The following is a 14867-nucleotide window of genomic DNA, read 5'->3' as shown; positions in this document are numbered from 1 at the left end:
CGGCAGGAACTGTTTCTCATCATCACGCTACAGAGAACCCTGCTGGCCAGGCGCCCAGTGAGCTCAAAGGCGGACACCTGCATGGCTTGCCTTTGTCCTCCAGAGGTCGGTAGCTCACTGACACCCGTCCTCGAGTTCCTGGGTGAAAAAGCTGGCTTGGCCATGGGATTGGAGGTTCCCACTGAACCCTCAGGTCTCCTGAGCCATGTAGGGAATGTTCACTTACCCTGATTTAACACACAGTTGTAAGGCTTTCAGCTTGTAACAAAACAACACACAGCATGGAACAGCACAGAACAAGGACTAGCTTTCCAGGCCCTTTTTAAAGGCAGGTGACCAGGGTCAATTAAACATACCTGTATTTGTTACAAACCCCGCCAATGTTATTTATAATTAAACAACAAACATATTTTATATAAACCACCACCAAATCTACAGTAATTTACAATGGCAGGTTTCACCGCTGCCACACTGACCTACACCTAAAACAAATGAAATACTAAGTGAATTAGTAAAGGGCCCTTATGAAGTAAAATATAGGACTTGTACAACTTGCTTTCAATGTGACCTAGCAGTGAATGAACCCAATTAGTGAATTGTGGCACTGTGAACAGCTGCAATTATATAGTTAAAAAAAAAAAAAGTACTTTAAGAATTGGTAGCTTTAAATGCATTTTAAATGTTATTTGTTTTTACATTTCACTTACTACAGTATTGTATGGTGTTTGCAATCGATCTGATTGGTTCTGGTGTAATGAATCTCCTCCTAGTGGCTGATGAGTTAATGATACTGACATCAGCATAAGACTTGTACTCAACTCTCGACCACAGAGCTTTCTCTGCGGTTGAATGGCAACACATTCGTCTTTCCACCCTGTGGTGTGCAGTTCACATTCAGCCCTTGCCTTTCCATTCAATCCCATGGGCCGAGGTTCTAATTCAGTAAAAATGTGTTCTGTTGCTGTAGTAGTGGAAGTATAAAAAATACATTCAATTGACATTTGAAGTTACTTACTCTTCAGCGTTTAAAAATAGAAACATGCCCCATAGCTTGTTCCTTTCGTGACGTTGTGTCTGAAAAGTAGAAAGGTCAGTGAAAGCAGCGTGTGGCTAGTCATTGATTTCAAGTACATTAGTGTACATTTTCTCCAGCACAGAAATATGCCTTCCCTTTATTGAAAACATGGCATCCCATCAAAGCCTAAACAGATTGCTTGCAAGCAGTAATGCTTTTTTTTTCTCAAGAGGTAGTTCATCATCGTTGATCAGATTTGTTCAACTTACAGAAAAAAACAAAGCAGAAGGGTGACCGGTGAGAGCTGGCTATTGAACGACACTTGGAAAATGCAGTCGCATCACGCTCACAAGATCCATGCTTTATTTTGCCAAGACGCCAGCAAACCAATCAATATCTACTGTACTGAGGGACTGTGGGTTTATCCAGCCTTCCCTCAGGACCTGTTTCCTTTTCTACTGCTTTATGCCTTTGATAAGCTGTATGCTTTGTTGCTATCTAGTCTGAGCAGTGTGTAAAACAGCTCTGGGGTGTATGGAGAGCGCTGCAGGCAGGCAGGCAGACAGGAAGACAGGCAGGCAGTGCAGTGCAGTTTAATGGCTTGGCACTTCAGCCCACTGAATTGAATGGTGAGGCAAGCTCTGCATGGGGACCGCTAACCTCATGGTTCAAAGATGAACGTCTTACCATTCAATTATAGAGCAAGCTCTGTAGTCGAGAGGTAAGTATGTGTCAGTATTATGAACTTGTCAGCCGCTAGGAGGAGAGTCGTTACAGCCCTCCCCTCCCCACTTAATCAAAGCTAGTCCTCAAGCGTAAACACAAGTATGCATCCGCCCAGGCTCATCGAGGGAGTTTCAACATGGGGCTCATTATAACTGCGACCACTCGCTGTCCCCAAGGATTCGGAGCAACTTTAGAGAGAATTACGCAAGCCAGCAGGCATGCTATAGCTTATAGTGCAAAGAACAAAGACTTTCAATTACCTGTTTCAGCCATAGCAGCCAGCATTTTTTTTTTTCCCATATGGTACCACTGCATGAACTGGCATCTCAGCCCATTGAATTGAATGGAGAGTCAAAGGCTGGATACGAACCGTAAACCAAAAGATTCAAAGATGAACATCTTACCATTCAACTAAAAAGCAAGCTCTGCAGTCGTGAGGCAAGTCTGTGTCTTATGCTGATGTTAGTATTATGTACTCATCAGGCACGAGGAGGCGATCCATTACAAAAGGGGCACATGCTAGAACGCAGCACATCTATTATTAGGAGTTACTGTCACACCTGCATAATATCACTTTTGTTAACGTCACCTGCATCTGATTTTTATCACACTGAAATCTCCTGACCAAAATATAAGGATGGATCAATGGGAACAAGCTCAAACACTGCTTACCGGCATCATTTTAGATCAGTCCCTGTGAAATGATATTACAATGGGTTCATTTCTATTTCATTTCTGTATCGCTGGCAATGAGGCTGTATTCAAAGCTTTGCCTAGGTTCCAGGTGAAGGGTGAGTTAGTTGGGCTGCTGTATGTGTTAGAAGATATGTGTGCGTGTGTGTGTGTGTGTGTGTGTGTGCGTGCTCATGCGTGCATGTGTGTGTCATAAACTGTCACAAGATCACAAGTGTTAACTGAATTGCATATGGAACAGCTTATATAAACCAAAGCAGGTGAGGGAAGAATATGTGCATAAAATACATGAAATAGATCCAAATATCATCATCCATATTTTTTAATGAAAAGTATTTTATTGTGCGCTCTTCTCTGTCATTTGAATTGCTTTTTTTTATATTTCCCTTACTAATTGATGGGGTTTGCAATCATTTCATTTTTTTTTTAAATCTTTTAAATAAGTAGGCTACCAAAGACCCTGAAAGAAACAAAATGAGAAATGTTCAACAACCAATATATTTATATTACATGTTTATTTATTTATTTTTCCATTTGAATTCTTTGTTAGAGAATGTGTCAGAAGACAAATCTCAGCTTTCTTTTCTCTGACCCCCAGAATCCTTATAAATGCTTCCCAGAGTAAAAGCTCAGAAAAGCGTAGTAAAACATACTGTAGGTCGGCACTGTGAAGCACAGAGAGGTATGGTAAAGCATATTAACCAACAAGGCACACCATGGTAAGCTATGGTAAACACATATTAAAACCATGGGAAAAGCATGGTAAAAATAGACAAATACTGTGCAAAAATAAGGGACAAAATCTCAGATTTTTTTCTCTGAGCCCCTGAACCTTCTCCGTCAGTCACTTAAACCCATTCTGATCGCCCCTAGTGTTTTTTTTTTTTTTTAATATAACACGTGTGTTTTTGTGCTGTTTCAATATCTGAGATGTTTTTATTAAATCTAGATTAGCCTGTCTGTACCTGGCAGATGGCAGGAGACCTGCCTCTGAAACACAGCAGGCTCCTCGCCGCTCACACATCCAGCACAGGGAAGTGTCATCCAGCCCCGTGGCCACATGCAGCTGTTACCTGGGTTGAAGAGGGAGCGGCTTTAAGGTGGTTTTAACAAGCAAACAAAACATAGAACGTTGCTGCTTCTGAAATCAGAAAACAACACGCAATGTTTATTTGACCTGAACCTCCCCTGTCTCCATCCTCTTTTTATCTCTTTTCTCTGATTCCATACATTTCCCCTGCAACGCACATTCACTCACTCTGTATCAATTTTGTAGTTTTGAAAGAAACCTGTGTTTTAGCAAACTTATTTCATGTAAAAACATGGATTGCCCTGCCTATCTATTCCCTCCCTCCATGGGCAGTGCTCGGCCAATTGTGAGCGACCCTCTAGGAACCCCCGGTCGCAGTCAGCAATGACACAGCCTGTATTCAAACCTGTGATCTCCAGGCTATAGGGCGCATCCTGCTCTCCACACAGAGAACCTTTATTGGCTGCGACACTCGGGATCCCTCGTATGTTCAGGCATCTCTGGATTGAATCGTCAGTCCAGATGTCGATTAGAGAAAATGTTTCTTCATTCTCTGCCGCAATCTTGCTCATGGTGTGTCTCATTCAACAGTAATATGGCTAAACAGAATAAGCAGAAATGTTCCTTGAGGAAGTGAAACCTTCGCGCAGCGTGGATGTTTGATACTTTGTTTGTCATCATGCATTTTGTCTCAGGTAGGAGCTTAGGTCCTGATCAAAAAGCTTTAACAATTTAAACGATTTAAAGAAAAGTGGTTGTTTTTGTAGCTTTTCATAATGCAGTTTTGTTTTAATAACTCAAACAACAAAGCGTAGAAAGATTCAGAATGCATTCAGTTGAGACTCTTTTCCGGTTGAAAATGAGTTTATTGTAAATGGTAGATGACTAAAGGAAGAACACCAACTTTAGGTTAACGCATTTTGGTTCCAGTTGTGTTTTCTATTCAACATTCAGTCCCTGCCGGTAATTATAATATTAATGAAGTGCATAAATACATTAGCTCTCTCTCTGAATTACCAGGCCGTGTGGTATTGTTCCTTTCTGTGCCTCGCAGACCCAGTCTAACACAACCTCTGTGCCAGGTGTCACCTCCGCTGTCGAGTGTAAAATTGCTTAAAAGCTGTCACATCAGGGACACAGCAGGAGGGAGACACTGTCACATACCGTCAACATCTGTTTCTTTTCTGGATTTAAAGATGCCGGCTCCAATGTGTCTTCTTACTGACTGCCTTCACTGAAAGTGGCCTGGGAACAAAAGCTTGATCTCGACGCTTAGATCACTAATTAATATAACCAGGCATTTTCAGAACTTCTTTGGTGACAGTTTTAGCCGTCTCATTCCTAAAAGAAAGAAAATGATGATGCATTTTAATGGAATATTCTTAAATCTTAATCCTAAATAGTCCTATCACTTGTATTTCAAGAAAACACTAAAATTAATTAGATATTTCTTCATCCGTAACTTTAAACACTGGGATGTAAAACTAAAGAATCAGAGTAAAACTAAAGAAAGGTCTCATTCTCTAGTCAAAATGTTTGTCTTTGAGACTACGAATCCAGTACTGATGAAGCCATGAGTCCCCTTGTTTGTCTTCTTGTGTTTCTTACTTGTTTCAATTCAAAATACTGCATTGATAGGCGACATTCTCAAATTCACAGTACGTGAGCTGGGGGTGTAAGGATAGGGCAGAATAAGCAGATGGGAGCAGTTAGTAGGACAGAGTGCCGGCTAGAAAGGACCGGACCTAGGATAGAAGAGCGGGCGAGGCCCACTCTAGTAGCAGACCAGTGGAGCTTGGCATGGAAGCTAGGATAGAAGGTGGTCACTGACTGAGGGAGGGGATGCCGACACAACCCAGGGGCAGAGGACCCAGTAACCGAAACAGGATAGAAAGGTGGTCACTGACTGAGGGCAGTGATGCTGACACAACCCAGGGGCGAAGGACCCAGCAACCGAAACAGGATAGAAAGATGGTCACTGACTGAGGGCGGTGATGTCGACACAACCCGGGGGCAAGTGGTCCCAGCAACCGAAAACACATACGAGGGTTATGACTCAGGGAGCCGCCCCTCAAGAGGAAGATAGTCTCAGTAGACCGGGACATGAAAGGAGATAGATAGAGGTACCCAGCATCTGAGTCTTCTGTAAAGGGGCAAAATGAAAAAATGACAAACGACAAAATGAAACACTAAACAGCAAAGGTGCAAGTGATCAGGACTTAAACAGAGAATAGGTACTAATTGACAGGGAATTGTACGTCTATTATATGATAATGAGTTTTTGCATATGACTCCTCCCATATGTATGATGCGTATGAGATCATTTAGTTTCTTTTTAAAAACTGTCTTGTAAAATTGGGTGCCCCATTTGTGAAAGTACTGTCACGTTGTTTTAACAAAAGAACACTTATCAAGTATTACCCTAACACTTACCACTTGTCAAATATATTTACAGTATAATCGTAAATCTCGAAAAACTACTCACTTCTAAATCTTTTGTAGTCATTTTTGTATTACTCTAGTATAAATACATGTTAATTTGGATTCATATGTTGTTTTTTTCTGACTTTATGTGAACGAAAAGACACATTGTGGCAGGCTGGCGAGTGGATAGAGGCCCAGAGACAGTATGAAGTTCAAAAAAATACTAATTTTATTATAAACAACACAAAATAAAAGTGCACAAGGGCAAAATAAAGGGATTTAAACACAAAAAAAAAACCAATACAAAAAACAAAGCTTGCAAAATTAAATATTTCCAGGGTGGGCAATGCCTTCACTGGATTCACAAATCACAAAAACCACAAACACCAACCTGCTTCCTCAGCTCCCTCTTCCTAAATGAGAAGCAGAGGCCTCCTTTTGTCAGGTGGCTGGGCGCTGATTGATCGTTAATTAACTTAATCAACTAATCAACCCCAGCCACCTGAACATAATAAACCCAGGCAGGTAGGGGAAATTAACCTCATCCCTGCCAGTTTAAAAAGGGAAGAGCTTTGCTCTGCCACACACCTCCCCCCATGTACAACGTACACCGGCCACAATCGGCCAACTCCCCCCTTCCCCCCAGAGTCCAATTATGTCCCTTGAGTGGGCTGTTATGGTGGGTGGTGGTGGGCGGGGTTGATGTCGGAGCCCCCAAGCCTTTTTTGGTTGAGGGGGCCCCGGATCTCCAAGGTAGTATGGCGATGGTGGCCTGGCTCCCTCTAGTAGCGGAGGCGGCAACGGTGGCCCGGCTCCCTCTAGTGGGGGAGGCAGCAACAGCGGCCCGGCTCCCTCTAGTGGCGGAGGCAGCAACGGCGGCGGACCCTCGGCAACCCTAGAAAACAAAAAGGAGACACCAGCAGTCCCAAGCGATGTGGAGCAGCAGGCAACCCCAGGCGATCCAAATGAGTCATCCCTGAGCAGAGCGGGCATGGCATCCCTGGGTGGTGCAAGGCAGGCATCCTTGGGCAGTGCAAGGCAGGCATCCTTGGGCCATAGCTCCTCCCCTCTGGGCTCTGAAAGCAGCGGCTCCTCCCTCTCTGGGCTCTGGGAGCGGCGGCTCCTCCTCCCTCTCTGGGCTCTGGGAGCGGCGGCTCCTCCTCCCTCTCTGGGCTCTGGGAGCGGCGGCTCCTCCTCCCTCTCTGGGCTCTGGGAGCGGCGGCTCCTCCTCCCTCTCTGGCTCTGGGAGCGGCGGCTCCTCCTCCCTCTCTGGCTCTGGGGACGGCGGCTCCTCCTCCCTCTCTGGCTCTGGGGACGGCGGCTCCTCCTCCCTCTCTGGCTCTGGGGACGGCGGCTCCTCCTCCCTCTCTGGCTCTGGGGACGGCGGCTCCTCCTCCCTCTCTGGCTCTCGGGAAGGCAGCTCACCCCTCTCTGACTCTCGGGAAGACATCTCCACCCTCTTTATTGGAGTGACTGGGACATCTCCCATGTCTACCGCCAGGTAATTAACCACCATGAGGGCAACCTCTGGGAAGGACGCTGGGTGGTGTTGTTCCTCCCACTGTTCCCAACTCTCCCCATCTCGACGCCACAGCGTATTGATAACTTTGGGGAGATCGTGGACGAGGTCTGCCTCAGGGTGCATCAACCAGTCCCAGATCTCCTGGGACGGTGGTGAATACTGCTCTGAGCCTCTAGGTGGCACTATCCCACTTCTAACACCAAATGTGGCAGGCTGGAGAGTGGATAGAGGCCCAGAGACAGTATGAAGTTAAAAAAAATACTAATTTTTATTACTATTTTATTATAAATAACACAAAATAAAAGTGCACAAGGGCAAAATACAAAAAACAAAACTTGCAAATTTAAAGGTTTCCAGGCTGGGCAATGCCTTCGCTGGATGTAGAATTCACAAATCACAAAAAACAAACACCAACCTGCTTCCTCAGCTCCCTCTTCCTAAGTGAGAAGCAGAGGCCTCCTTTTATGTCAGGTGGCTGGGCACTGATTGATCGTTAATTAACATAATCAACTAATCAACCCCAGCCACCTGAACATAATAAACCCAGGCAGGTAGGGGAAATTAACCCTATCCCTGCCAGTTTAAAAAGGGCAGAGCTTTGCTCTGCCACACACACATTTGCCTGTTTTCCCATTGGAAATAGTGATATTTTGAAATATCACTGTCCTGGTCACAAAAGCAAAGTTTGTGGGGAATAATAGCCATTTTCTATACTTTTGAGGCATAAGCAATTAGGAAATAACACTTACTACCCAGGAACAAAAATTGTGTTACATAGTGTTATTAATAACTCAGGAACCGTTTCATATTTTTTCACCAACCCTTCAGAAGGCCCTACCTCAGCACAGACCATGTGTACCTTACTCGGTTTGGTGCAGAAGTTCAGTACCGTGTAGCCTGTACATGAGAACAAAAAAAAAAAAAAAAAAAAAACACACGAAAAAACATGTTAAGTTAGGGGGAAAACAGGTAACCAGCTCTCATTAACTGCACAAGATGTCAATGGGACATGCACATTTGTGGGTAATTCTGATCTACAGTACCAGTCAAAAGTTTGAGTACACTTGCTGGAAACTAGTTTTTTTTTTTCAAAATTGACAATGTTTTACGTCTTATACGTTTCTGTAAATACTTGAAAATGAAAATACATACTACAATATACAAAACAAAACATAAGGAGTATCAAAGCAAGAAAATTGAAAATTGTCTCTAAATCTTGGATTCCTCAAAATAGCAACCCTTTGCCTTAATACCAGCCTCACAAACACGAGGCATTCGGTTAACAAGTTTCAGCAGGGAATCACCCGACATGTCTTCCCAGCTCTTCTGCAGCCATTCCCAGAGATGTAGGGCACTTGTGGTTAGCTTCGCTTTGACTCTTCTGTCCAGTACTCTTCTGTCTTATATTGAGGTCTGGAGACTGGGCAGGCCAGGTCATTAGATTGAGTTGTCCTTCACTTTCCTTCTTCGCCAGATAGTTATTGCACAACTTTGAGGTGTGTTTCGGGTCATTATCTTACTGAAGAATGAAGGACTGCCCAACTAGCTCTAATCCTGATGGAATGGCATGCCTCTGAAGTATGCTATGATAGCCATGCTGGTTGAGCTTGCCATGGACTTGGTAAAGATCACCAACTCTGTCACCAGCAAAGCAACCCCAGACCATGACACTGCCTCCTCCATGCCTGACAGTGGGAACCACACAAGCAGAACTCATGTGCTCACCCTCTCTGCGTCTTACAAATACTCGCGGTTGGACCCAAATATTTCAAATTTTGACACATCGGTCCATAAGACCGACTTCCACTCCTCAAACGTCCAGTTTCTGTGTTTTTTGGCCCAGCAAGTCTCTTCCTCTTATTCTGCACTCTTGACAATGGTTTCTTTGCAGCAATTCTTCCAGTTAGGCCAGCTTCATGCAATCTCATCTGAACAGTTGTACTTCTAGTAGCATTTAACTGAGCTTGTATTTCAGGGGCAGTTAATCGCCGGTTTCGCAGACTTGTGACTCGATTGAACTTGTTCTCTGATTCTGAGGTCACCCTTGGCCTGCTTGACCTTGTTCGGTCCTCATGAGTGTCAATTTCTTCAAATCGTTTGACGTTCTTGGCCACAGCAGTTACAGACACTTGCAAAGTTATTGCAATTTGTTTTAAAGATTGAAACTTCATTTCTTAAAGTAATTTCTTTGCTGAGCGTATTTTGCCATTTTGTGCTCCCTTACATTAAGGAATGACAAACTTGTGCCTATGCTACCTATATTTATAGTAATCATGGACCTTCACCTGTTAACAGTAATTGGTGACAAAAGGTTGATTAGGTAACATGCTATTTAACTGAGAGAACATCTAACAAAGACACTTTTATACTTAGGCCAGTGTTCTAACACCGTGTTATACACATTTCAGACTTTTAACTGACTTGGGCTTCAGACTGAAATTCCCTTGCTTTGGGTGACCATTTCATTGAAATTGACAAGATTTACATTTAAAAATTAAGTTTTTGAATGCAATTCACTTATGATTATCAGCTTTTATAAGTACACGTATCATATAATGAAATATTACGTGTTCATAGACAAGTTTATATAGTTAAAAGCATAGATAATCATGAAAAATCTGGTTTCAAGCAGGTGTACTCAAACTTTTGACTGATACTATATATATATATATATATATATATATATATATATATATATATATATATATATATATATATATATGTTATTATTATTATTATACAGTAGTCTCCATGTATAGGAACATCTCTTAACACTAGAACCGCCACAGTTGTACTGATACCTAAAACTGCCACAGCAGTTATTATGACGGTTACATTTTAAACAACATCAATATTAAAATGAAAGACAAACAATCTGATGCAACTCAAAAGTTTTATTCAAGCACATTATATCAGACATCTGCATAGCCAAAAAGCTGTATTTAAATGAACAATTAAATATACAAGGGTTTATTTTCTAACTTACCACATAAAGCACTACTTCAAGAAATGAAAAAAACTATAACAATATTTTTATATAGCACCTTTCATAGTGGACTAACATCACAAAGCACTTTACAGAGGTAGGCTGTGAACTGTGCATTATATGCAGAGTCATTTACAATAGGATATTGATTTAACATCTCATTCACAGGATGCAGCACAAGTGACTTGCTCAGGGTCACACAGTGAGTCAGTTAGTCAGTGGCAAAGGTGGGATTTGAATCAGTGAACTTCTTGTTACAAGCCCTGGACTTTAACCACTGTTCAAAACATGATTTTTATGATTGTTTTATCTCCTTGTGTTTTTTATGCATAATCTATTGCAGTACTATTGTGAAGTGCTCTGAGATGACTGCTTTTAAGGGCTCTATACAAAACAAAGTATTATTATTATTATTATTATTATTATTATTATTATTATTATTATTATTATTATTATTATTATTAATAATAATAATAACTAAAGCTAAGGTTTGCAATTTTAGAAAAGCAAACTATGAAGGTATGAAACAAAGACTAACAGAAGTAGATTGGAGTAAAATAGACAAAACATCCACAGAAAAAGGATGGCTGTTCTTCAAAAATGTAGTACTAGAGGCGCAAAACAATTACATCCCTAAAGTAGACAAATCTAAATGTAAAACTAAATTGCCAAAATGGTTTAATAGATCAATTTAAAAAAATATTCAGCGAAAAAAGGCACCTTAGAGAGCGTTAAAAAGGGACCAAAAACAAAGTACACAGAAAGAGTACACGGAACTGCAAAATCAAAAAGGAAGTTAGAAAGGCCAAGAGAGAAATAGAAATGAACATTGCAAGGGGGCTAAAACCAGTTCCAAAATGTTTTTCCAATATTACAACAGCAAGCGAACATTCAAAGAGGAGATTAAATGTCTAAGAGATACGAATGGCAAAATCATAGATGAAGAAAAAAAAAAGCAAATATATTAAATTATTACTTTTCACAAGTTTTTGCAAAGGAGGATACGGACTCATGCCCCACATGTCAACCAGTTCCTATCCAATTTTAAATAACTTTAGCACAACCGAGGCAGAAGTGTTGAAGGGACTAGGAGCTCTTAAAATAAACAAATCCCCTGGGCCGGATGAGATCCTCCCAATAGTACTCAAAGAAATGAAAGAAGTTATTTACAAACCGCTAACCAAGATCATGCAACAGTCTCTTGACACAGGGGTTGTACCGACAGACTGGAAAATTGCAAAGATAATACCGATCCTCAAAAAGGGAAAAAAAAAACTGAACCAGGTAACTACAGACCAATAAGCCTGACTTCTATTATATGCAAACTTATGGAAACTATAATAAGATCCAAAATGGCAAATTACCTATATGGTAACAGTATCCTGGGAGACAGTCAGTGTGGTTTTAGGAAAGGGAGATCGTGTCTAACCAACCCACTTGATTTTTTTGAGGATGCAACATCGATAATGGATAATTGCAAAGCATATGACATGGTTTATTTAGATTTCCAGAAAGCTTTTGACAAAGTCCCGCATAAAAGATTCCTTCTCAAACTGAACGCAGTAGGGATTCAAGGAAACACATGTACATGGATTAGGGAGTGGTTAACATGTAGAAAACAGAAAGTACAGATTAGAGGAGAAGCCTCAGAATGGAGTGTGGTAATCAGTGGAGTACCACAGGGATCAGTATTAGGTCCTCTGCTATTCCTAATCTACATTAATGATTTAGATTCTGGTATAGTAAGCAAACTTGTTAAATTTGCAGACGACACAAAAATGGGAGGAGTGGCAAACACTGATTCTGCAGCAAAGGTCATTCAAAATTATCTAGACAAGATTCAAAACTGGGCAGACACATGGTAAATGACATTTAATAGAGAAAAGTGTAAGGTACTGCACGCAGGAAATAAAAATGTGCATTATAAATATCATATGGGAGAAACTGAAATTAAAGAAGGACTCTATGAAAAAGACCTAGGAGTTTTTGTTGACTCAGAAATGTCTTCATCTAGACAATGTGGGGGAGCTATAAAAAAAGCTAACAAGATGCTCAGAGACATTGTGAAAAGTGTTGAATTTAAATCAAGGGAAGTAATGTTAAAACTGTACAATGCATTATTAGTAAGACTTCATCTTGAATATTGTGTTCAGTTCTGGTCACCTCGCTACAAAAAGGATATTGCTGCTCTAGAACGAGTGCAAAGAAGAGCGACCAGAATTATTCCAGGTTTAAAAGGCATGTCATATACAGACAGGCTAAAAGAATTGAATCTATTCAGTCTTGAACAAAGAAGACTACACGGCGACCTAATTCAAGCATTCAGAATTCTAAAAGGTATTGACAATGTCGACCCAAGGGACTTTTTCAACCTGAAAAAATAAACAAGGACCAGGGGTCACAACTGGAGATTAGACAAAGGGGCATTCAGAACAGAAAATAGGAGGCACTTTTTTACACAGAGAATCGTGAGGGTCTGGAACCAACTCCCCAGTAATGTTGTTGAAGCTGACACCCTGGGATCCTTCAAGAAGCTCCTTGATGAGATTCTATGATCAATAAGCTACCGACAACCAAACGAGGAAGATGGGCCGAATGGCCTCCTCTCGTTTGTAAATTTTCTTATGTTCTTATGTTCTTAGTATATACACTAACACCACCTAGCGGACATTTTACATATTGCACTCTACAGTGACTATAATATCTGGATTCTTTGTAATAAATAATGATCTCAGTCCTCTAATTCCACCGTCCATCTATATACCTGTCTGCTATTATGAACCAGAGTTGTCATTTTAACAAAAATAAACAAATCAGTGTAATAGCAGCTCTGCTGTAACAGTTTACAATCACAGATCCACACGGCAGTAAAACTTGTGCCTTACATCAGGAAAGAAAGACACAACCCCAGGTAAGTGCATTGTAAGCAGCTTCTCAGAATGTGTTTCCTTTTGTTCTTGTTTTTAGTTGTTTTCCCCACAAAACAAAACAACAACCTTGATGCTCATTAAAAAAATATAAAAAAAGAAAAGCACAATGCTGAAATCCATTGCATGCATTTACCCAACCTCCGGTCATGAAGTCACTGCATTTAAATGAGCTTGTTACCGAGGATATCAAGGCTTTTCTGAACAAGGAGTGAGTCACACAAAAAGCAATCAATTATGCATCAAATGGGTTTTTTGATTCTTTACGTTGTTTGTATTTTTTTTGCTTTGCTTTGAAAGAGATTGCCTGCTAGCAAAGGCCTGTAACACAATGAAGACATGTTTGTGGAGTGGGAATATAATAAAGAGAGGGGGAGAAGGGGATGTGGAGAGGAAGAAATGTACAAGTCATTCCATTTTCCCTGTTTTAATGTGTTGCTCACTTATGTGGTTTGCTCTTATAATTAAGTTTGCTCCTATGTACATTTTTCAGAGGCTTACAAATACTGTAATAAAAATGCAGAAGAGGGTAGAATCTGTACTGACAGTGCATCACACAACGAGTCTTGCGACATTACTTTTAAAATGTGTTTTCCACCATGCCACTGTGAATATTAGAAGTAGCTGGCGATGTCTGGACTGACATCGCTCTTCAAGTTTAAGGAAATACATAACTACTCTAGATCTTGGAAAGATTTAAGAATTTCTGTGGATATGAGCCAGTTAGAACATTACTGTATATTTTACTGGCTCAAATTCACACATTTTCTGAAAGGTTTTGGACTTAGGATTCAGCTTCATGTACACCCGTAACAGACAGACAGTCAGCCAGCCAGACAGACAGACAGATAGACAGACAGACAGATAGATATTTTTATTTTGCAAAAGACCTTTGTTGTATGAAAAAAACAATTACATTTACAGTACAGTACTACACGAGAAAAATAAATCTCAAGCAATTTAAGGTTAAAACATTACAGAAATGCAAACCAAATTTCCACACAGTCATCTCATCCACTGCAATAACCCAAACCACCCACACAGTCATCACCCAAATAAATAAAACCAATAGATTGCACATAACCCTCAATTACAATAATTATAAACACATTATTAATTTATCTTCTGCTACCAAACACACCACGTCCCCAATTACCCAGATTATCCGAAACATTTATAGCTGGTGCACCAATTTATAGAAAGTAAAATCTACTTTGATTCTTGCTGTCACCAAGACTTTAAAAACAGGCGGTTGACACCCCATTCATTTTGCTTTTTGTACTCTTTAAAATGGCAATTTTTGCCTGGCCCAGTAGAAAACTAGCCAACTGACATATATTTGTATTCCCTTTGGTGTACTTCACCCGTAAATAAAAGTAGTTTAAGTAAAGTTCAAACCCAGTGCATAGAACAAATCATTTAGTACCGCAAACAAAGGTTGTAACCGGGAGTTTCTTGCCACAATGGTGTGCAATACTCTCCACTGTAAACCACCCACTCTTTTTGGTATTGAAAACAGGTGCCTGTCAAAATGTAGCCTCTCC

Source organism: Polyodon spathula, chromosome 3 (genome assembly GCF_017654505.1).
Source record: "Polyodon spathula isolate WHYD16114869_AA chromosome 3, ASM1765450v1, whole genome shotgun sequence".
NCBI lineage: Eukaryota > Metazoa > Chordata > Actinopteri > Acipenseriformes > Polyodontidae > Polyodon > Polyodon spathula.
The sequence above is the reverse complement of the archived record's forward strand: the minus strand, read 5'-3'. Positions refer to the sequence as shown.